Below are 8,063 nucleotides of genomic sequence, written 5' to 3' on the forward strand. Positions count from 1 at the left end.
TGTATACAGAGGGGATAGCACTGATACTTGATGTGAAGACTCCTTCCCTCTCTGTTGGTATTTTGAGCTACTACCTCCATGAGCATAGGTCAAGCTCATCAATTTGTAGCAATTTACCCTCGTTTTCTTTATCAAAAATTGTTTTTGTTTTTTATCTTCTCCTAGTCAAGTTCTGATTATCAAGCCATTAAGACTAGGTCAAATGGGTACTATCTGCAATTTTGGGTGTTCTTGTGCATCTTCCTTCACTTCATATGAACTGGATGTGTCACTCTCAACTCTAGCCCTCTGTAGCTATGTCCTTGTCCATGGGCTCAGGTGTCTCCAGGTCTCACCACACTTTGGACCAACCAGCCTTTCCTCTTTTCTCTCTCATCTCCAGGTCAATGGGAGTCTATGGAATGTGGTTGAACTCAGATACATAGCCTTTTAGTTATTCAAAAACGTTCATGCCTTTAGATAATATTTATTGAGCATCTACTAAGTGCACTGTTCTGGATAATGTAGCAGAGAGTGAAACAAAGTCAGACCCATAGATGTTGAGGAAGCAGCTGAATGTGTGAGCCTGTACTTGAGAGGAAAGGTCTGGGCTGGAGCTACAAAGCTGGCAGTCATCAGTATACTGTTATTGTTGTTGGTTGCCATGGAGTTGGCTCTGGCTTATGGCGACTTTATGTATAATAGACCAAAATGTTGGCGTGTTCATGACCATTGGTGTGTTTGAGTCTATTGTTGTAGCTATTGCATCAGTCCATCTCACTGAGGGTTTCCCTCATCTTTGTTAGTTCTCTGCTTTACCAAATATGATATCCTTTTCTAGTAATTGGTCTATCTTGATAACATGTCCAAAGTAAGCTAGTAAGGTCTTGCCATCCTTGATGCTAGGGAACATTCTGGTTGAATTTCTTCTAAGACTGATTTGTTTGCTCTTCTGGAAGGTCACAATATATTCAATATTCTTCACCAACGTGACAGTTTGGATGCATCAGTTCTTCTGTCTGTCTTTCATACTATCCATTGTGAGCATGCATATGAAACAACTAAAGAGGTCACGGTTTGGGTCAGGTGTACCTTAGTTATCAAAGTAATATATTTGGTTTTTTAAAAAACCTGAAAGAGATCTTTTACCATAGATTTGTCCAATGCAATACCTCGTTTGATTTCTTCTCTGCTGCTTCTTTGGACGTTGATTTTTCCAGTGAAAAACCCTAGATATAACACACCTAACCATGAAGAAAACAAAAATCTTCACAACTGGACCCCTAAACAGCCTTTTAATACATAGAAACAGAAATGGAAATGGCCATGATTTCATTCCACCTGGGTCAAAAATCAATGTCAGTGTCAAAAAGCCTCCGGTATATAGAACGTTTTGAAAACCCAATGAGAGCACCTGGGGATTGAGCAGAGGCACAAGGGCTGACTTATCGTGGTGCTCCAACAGGTGCAAGTTGGGAAGACAAGGAAAAATGAGCAAAGGAGACTGAGAAGAGATTCCATGAGGTGGGAGGAGAGCTGAGGGAGTGGGCTCCAGGAAGAGAGCATGATCACCTTGCCAGGTGCTGACAAGAGTGAAGGACAATGAGGACTGGGAATTGACCACTGGGCTTGGCAGCATCGTTGGTGGCCTTGACAAGAGTAGTGTCAGTGGCATGATGGGAGTGAAAGTCAAAGTAGATTGAGTTGAAGTGAGAAAGGGGAAAGAGGAACGAAGACAACGCTCTAGCAAATTCTTCAAGAAGTTTGTCTATGAAGAGAAAAGACAAGTGCTTACTGTAGCCAGTGTGTATGTGTATGTGTGTGTATAAAATTGGGGGAACTGCAGCATGCGTGTGTGCTGATAAGAGTTGGCACAAATGATTAAGTTCCTGGCTACTACCCAATCCCTGGAGTCCTGGTGTAGCTCTGTACGATAAGCACTGGACTATTAACCATAAGGTCGGTGCTTCAAGCCCACCAGCCACTCCTTGGAAACCCTACACAGGGTCACTATGAACCTGAATATACTAGATGATACTTAAACACTAACAGAAAGGTTGGGAGTTCGAATCTACCCAGAGGTACCTTGGAAGAAAGATCTGGAGATCTACTTCGGAAAGATCACAGTCAATGAAAACCTGATGGAGCACAGTTCAGCTCAAACACACATGGAGTGGCTATATAGATTCAGAATCTACTGGATGGCAACTGGCTTGGTTTTGTGTGTGTGCTGATGTGAAGGAACCAGTAGAGAAGGAGGATGCTGCAGAGAAACAGGGGGGATTGCTGGATGAAGTCATGAAGTGGGCAAGAGCAGACAATGGAATGCAGTACCCCAAGGGAGGCTGTGGCCTTGGAATCCCCACATAACACACCCACAGAGGGTAGGCAGAGAAAGGGCACAGTGCCAAAGGTAGGGTAGGTGGAGGTGGAAGTCTGGGGACGTTTCCTTCTGATTACTTCTGTTTTCCCATGGAAACAGGGAGTAAGGTCATCCACCAGCTGACAGTGAATGTAGCAGGAGTTTTTCTCTGATGCTGTTCCAGATTGCTGTGGATTCTGCTGACCACCAGATGAACTGACTGGCTTGAACCTAGGGCCACACAGTATCAAAGACTTTTGAACCTAAAACTACACTTGGCCTGGCTACAGTTCTCACTGTGGGGTATGTGGGAATTGGGACCCTCAACATGAAGGACTGACACAGTGGCAGCCACAATGGGCTCAAAGATAACCATTGTGAGGATGGTGCAGGACTGGGCAGTGTTTCTTCTGTAGACCACTGGGTCACTGTGAATCAGAACCAATTTGAGGACACTAACACCAATAACAACAGGGGACAATCAAGACATTCAGTCTCACCATAGAGGGATTCCTGCACATCGTTTGCTCTTTCCTCCTTCCTTCTGTGTGTTATTGTGACGCTGTAGGGTAAGCACTGGACTGCTAACCACAAAGTTGGCAATATAAACCCACCAGTCACTCTTTGGAAACCCTATACAGGGTCACCATGAGCCAGAACTGACTCGACTGCACACAACAACAACGTTAAGTGTGTGGAAATGAGGATTCCACCTCAAATGCCATGGCTGGACCCTCAGGCCTCCTGACACCAGGCAGTTTTCTCTCAGCCATGTTACCCTGTCTCTCATTACATGTTGTTGTTGTTGTTAGGGGCCATCAAGTCCGTTTCAACTCATGGCTACAGAGTAAAACTGCCCCAGAGGGCTGTCTTGGTCATAAATTTTCAGAAGCAGATCACTGGTCTTTTCACCCACAAAGTACTGGGGGCTTTGAACAACTAACCTTTTGGTTAGCAGCCAAACACTTAACCGATGACCCACCAGAACTCCTTCTCTCATTACATATCAGTTGGTTGGTTGGTTGGTTGGTTGGTTGGTTGGTTGGTTATATGAAACAGCAAAACAGCAGAGAAGATAATGATCCAGACAAACCAAATCAAATCAAGTCTGTTGCCTTTGAACTGATTCTAACTAAGGACTACCTTACAGGACCTTTCAAAACCATTTTATACAAAGTCACAGTGTAGAACTTGAGTAGAATAAACAGGGTCAAGGAGGGGTAAGGTCATCTCAGGACGTGTCCATGGTCTAGCCTTTGAGCTCGTTGAAGAGAAAGGCGTCCTTCCTGGTACTCCTTCATGTACTGTGTGGACTGAGACTTGTCCAGAAATAGGGAGCAGACCCGCTTGATGTCATCCACCTACACCTCTGTGCCCTTGCGTTTCCGGCACACTAGGCTGGCAGCTGTGATGAGCTGGATGGCATAGCACAGTGATGTCTCTAGCCCGATGCACGTCAGGACAGTGTAGGCATCCTCACTCATCTCCACATCGTCCTCCTCACACCGGAAGTGGAGGATCTGCTTCGTGTCCTTTTCGCTGTAGGGAGAGGTGGAGACAATGAGCAGCTGGTCAAGCAGGTCAATGGGGATGCCGTGTGGGCTCTGGTAGCTGGTGCCCTGGATGCGGGTGATGCCAAGGTTGGTGGCCATGATGAGGACAGGCGCCATGTTGCTCTCCAGTGCCCGGTTGAGGAAGGAGAAGCTCTCAATGTCCAGCATGTGGACCTCGTCGATGAACAGCACCCCAGGGATAATCTCCACTTTGCCCTCCTCACGCAGCTCAGCCACCTTGGCGTTGATCTGCTCACGGACCTCTGATATGATCTCCCCTGGCAAAGCCGTTTGAACTGCGAGGTTGGTGGTTCAAGCTTACCAGCTGCTCCTCGGAAACCCTATACAGGGTCGCTATGGGTTGGAACCTAATCGACGGCACAGCAGTGTCACCCAAGAAGAGCGTCAGGAAGTCCTGGGGGCAGGAGTTGATGATGTCGATCTCATGCAGGGACACGGTGTGCACCACCTCCTTGAGCTTCTGGAGCTCCCCGTCTGGGCACTTCACGAACTTGATCTGAGAGCCCATGGCGTCATAGTCTGGAGCGCGTGTGAAGGAGCAGCAGTTTGGAGATCTTGCCTGTGGTCAGAGACTCAATCAATAGGACTGTCCCATGAGGTTTCCAAAGCTGACATCTTTATGAAAGAAGACTGTCACATGTTTCTACTTTGGAGTAGCTGGTGGGTTTGAACTACTGACCTTTCAATTGGTAGCTAAGCACTTAGCTACTGTACCACCAGGGCTCTGAAAGGAGAGAGTTGTTGTTGTTGTTAAGTGCCATCGAGTCAATTCTGACCCATAGCCACCCTATATAGGGTTTCTGAGGAGCAGCTGGTGAGCTTGAACTGCCGACCTCACAGTTCAAACGGCTTTGCAGTCTGAGGCATTAATCCACAGCGCCACACCAGGAGAGAGAGAAAGGGCTTAAATTAAAGAATTTTTGGACATCAGGACTGGCGAAGACCCCAGAGATCATCTAGTCCAACACCTTTATTCTATCGACATGCAAATTGAAGCCTGAGAGGTTCCAGGATTTTCCAGAGATCACACAGCAGGATTCCCATCACCATCATTGTTATCGCCACCCTTGTCATCTCTCTTAGGTTTGTGGTCACTCCTAGCCGGTACTGGTCACTCCCTGCTGACCCATAGCCTCTCATTTCATCCTCTCAACCTTTCTGGCCACTATTTTCCTTTTACAGGTGGGGAAACATCACAGTGCAGGTAAGGCACACCTGGGAGAGTCTCCTCTCACACTGCTGTAAAACACTGGAAATCTCACCTGGGGCCTCTTAACCTCAAATACAAAGCAGAAGGAGCTCCGCTACACACTTGAAATAAGTCAGGTTAAGACCAACAAAGGGAAGCCCTGCTTCACACTGCAGTGGGGACTGGCTAAAAATACTAGTGGCTTCAAGAAGCATTTTGATGAGTTCACAGATAGTTGAACTGATCTTAAAAACACAAATCAAATCACAGTACAGCACTGCCCACTGAGTAGAACTCCCCACTAAATAAGTTAGGCCCTTTGCCCTGGCAGCTCCCCAAGCCCTTCTCAGCTTTTCCATGCTCACTTGGCTCCAGCTGCATTGGTCACCTCGCAGTCCCTCTTCCACCCAGGGCTTCCTGTTGCCTGGGCCACTCTTCTCCCTGTCTTTGCTTGGCTGGCTCTTTCTCGTCCTCTAAACTTCACCACACACTTTGGACATATTATCAGGAGGGCCCAGTCCCCAGAGAAGGACATCATGTTTGGCAAGGGGGAGGGTTAGCGAAAAAGAGGAAGACCTCCAACAAGATGGATTGGCACAGTGGAAGCAGCAATGGGCTAATGCGTATCAATGATTGTGAGGTCGGTACAGGACTGGGCCAACTGTTTTGTTCTGTTGTGCGTACACTCACTATGAGTTCGTATGGATCTGATGGCACCTAATAACAACAACAATCTTCAACCTGGACTGGTATTGTAGGACTGGACTGCAAACCACAAGGTTGGCAGTTCAAACCCACCGGTTGCTTCCTATTGTTGTTAGGTGCCATCAAGTCGGCACCGACTCATAGCAACAGAAACCCTATATAGTCAAAATCAACTTGACAGCATTTGACAACAACAACAAGCTTCAGCCCAAGTGTCGTCTTACCCATTGGAGTTGGTCCCTGGTCACTCTGTCTTATTGTCTTGTGGTTTTCTTCTTTGTCCTTATCACAAGACACATTATTTTCTTTCTTTCTTTACTTCTTTTGTGTTCATCTCCTTCCATTAGATAGCGAACTATGAAAGTAGGACCCTTAATTATCTTGCTCATTCCTGTGTCCCCAGAGGTCGTTGGCACAGTGTCTGGTACATTGTTGTTGTTGTGAAGTGCCGTCAAGTCGGTTCTGACCCATAGCGACCCTGTATAAAGTTTCCAGGGAGCAGCTGGTAAGCTTGAACCACCAACTTTGCGGTTCAGCACATTAACCCACAGTGCTAGCCTGACTATATGCTGGACACTGTCCAATACTCTCTTCTAAGAATTAACTCACTCAGCCCCTCATACATCAACGAACCCTATGAGAGATGTATTGTTATTCTCATCCTTATTTTATAGATAAGGAAATTAAGATACAGATTGATTAATAGCTTACCCAAAGCTACACAGCTAGTGAGTAGCAGAGGGAGGATTAAAACCTGGCAGAGAGACTCCAGAGTTCACATTCTCATCCACAACTCTCTAGTCCCTCTCAAGTGTTTACTGAGAAGGTCCTACATGGACATTTGAGGAATGAATGACTCCGTAATGACAGGCAAAGAGGTAGAATCTGACAGATGTGAAGTTGGAGCCCAGCTCTGTTCCCTGTGAACTTGGTTCTCTGGTTCTAAACGACAACAAAGAGTCCCTGAGAAAAGCTTCAATAAGAAAAAACTACAAACTTAATAGAAAAACAGCAGACGACATAACAGGCAATTCACAGAAAAAGAAAACAGAATGTGAGATTAACTTATGAAAACAGGTCTCATCTTATTATTGTTGTTGTTAAGTATCGTTGAGTTGACAAGTTGATTCCGATCCATAGCGACCCTGTATAGGGTTTCCGAGGAGCAGCTGGTGAGCTAATGAAGAGAGGTATATGAGGAACAATGATGAAGTCTGACAATAAGTGAGGATGTGTACAACTGGAACTCTCATTCACGGCAGTGGTAGATGGTGGTGGTTGTAGTTACTTGCCATCAAATCGGTTTTAACTCGTAGTGATCCTGTACAGGGTTTCAGAGGCTTAACATCTTTACAGAAACAGAAAGCCTCATCTTTCTCCCACGGAGCGGTTGGTGGACTTGAACTGCTGACCTTGCAGTTAGCTACGCAACACACAGCCCAGTACACTGCCAGGGCTCCTTGTAGTGGTAGAGGTTGTTGTTACTGGTAAGTGCCATTGACTTGGTTCCGACCCACAGCAAGCTTGTATAGGGTTTCCAAGGAGCCACTGGTGAGTTTGAACTGTCAACCTTGTGGTTCAAACCAATCTTGTGATCCAGTGCTTATCCAACAGCACCACACCAGGATTCTAGTGACAGAGGAGGACAGTATAAATTGGTACAAGTACCCTGGAAGACAATTTGTATCACCTTATAAAGCTAAACATACTAATGACCCAGGGTTACAATTTAAGCTATCTAACTTAGAGAAATTCCTACCCATGTATAGGGCTGATCTTGGTGGCCCAATTGGTGACAGGAAAAACTGGGAACCTCTACAAAGCCATTGCATGGAGCATGGAGAAAGTAATTGAGGTCTATTTAGGTAATGACATACCACTACACAACAAAGAAAGTAAAACGCAAGATAGTTTAAATGTCAAATCATAAATGTATTTTAGAAATATAATCATGCAAGAAAAAATTAAGGGAAGGAAAAGTACATTTTGATATTGCTTATATAAAGGTAAAAAATGAAACAATACAGTCTCTAAGATCTATTCTTATCTGTTGAAACTTTTTTCTTTTCAAAAGAAGGGTATGGTAACCACAAAATTCAGCAGAGTTTACCTCTGAAGGGCGGCAGGGGAGGGATCGGAGAGACACACACAGGTGATTTAATGATACTGGTGACATTTTTAGTTCCTAAGTTGGGAGATGAGTAGGGCAGTTGCTGTTTTTTCTTATTGTTGTTGTTGTTAAGTGCCATCGAGT

At 45.4% G+C, this 8,063-nt stretch overlaps 1 pseudogene; it reads right to left on the reverse strand.

Moving 5' to 3' along the window:
* Positions 1-3,572: 3,572 nt before the first annotated feature.
* The window catches only part of LOC102811221, a 7,520-nt pseudogene continuing 3,029 nt past the window's right edge, over positions 3,573-8,063 (reverse strand).

Source organism: Chrysochloris asiatica, unplaced genomic scaffold (genome assembly GCF_000296735.1).
Source record: "Chrysochloris asiatica unplaced genomic scaffold, ChrAsi1.0 scaffold00047, whole genome shotgun sequence".
NCBI lineage: Eukaryota > Metazoa > Chordata > Mammalia > Afrosoricida > Chrysochloridae > Chrysochloris > Chrysochloris asiatica.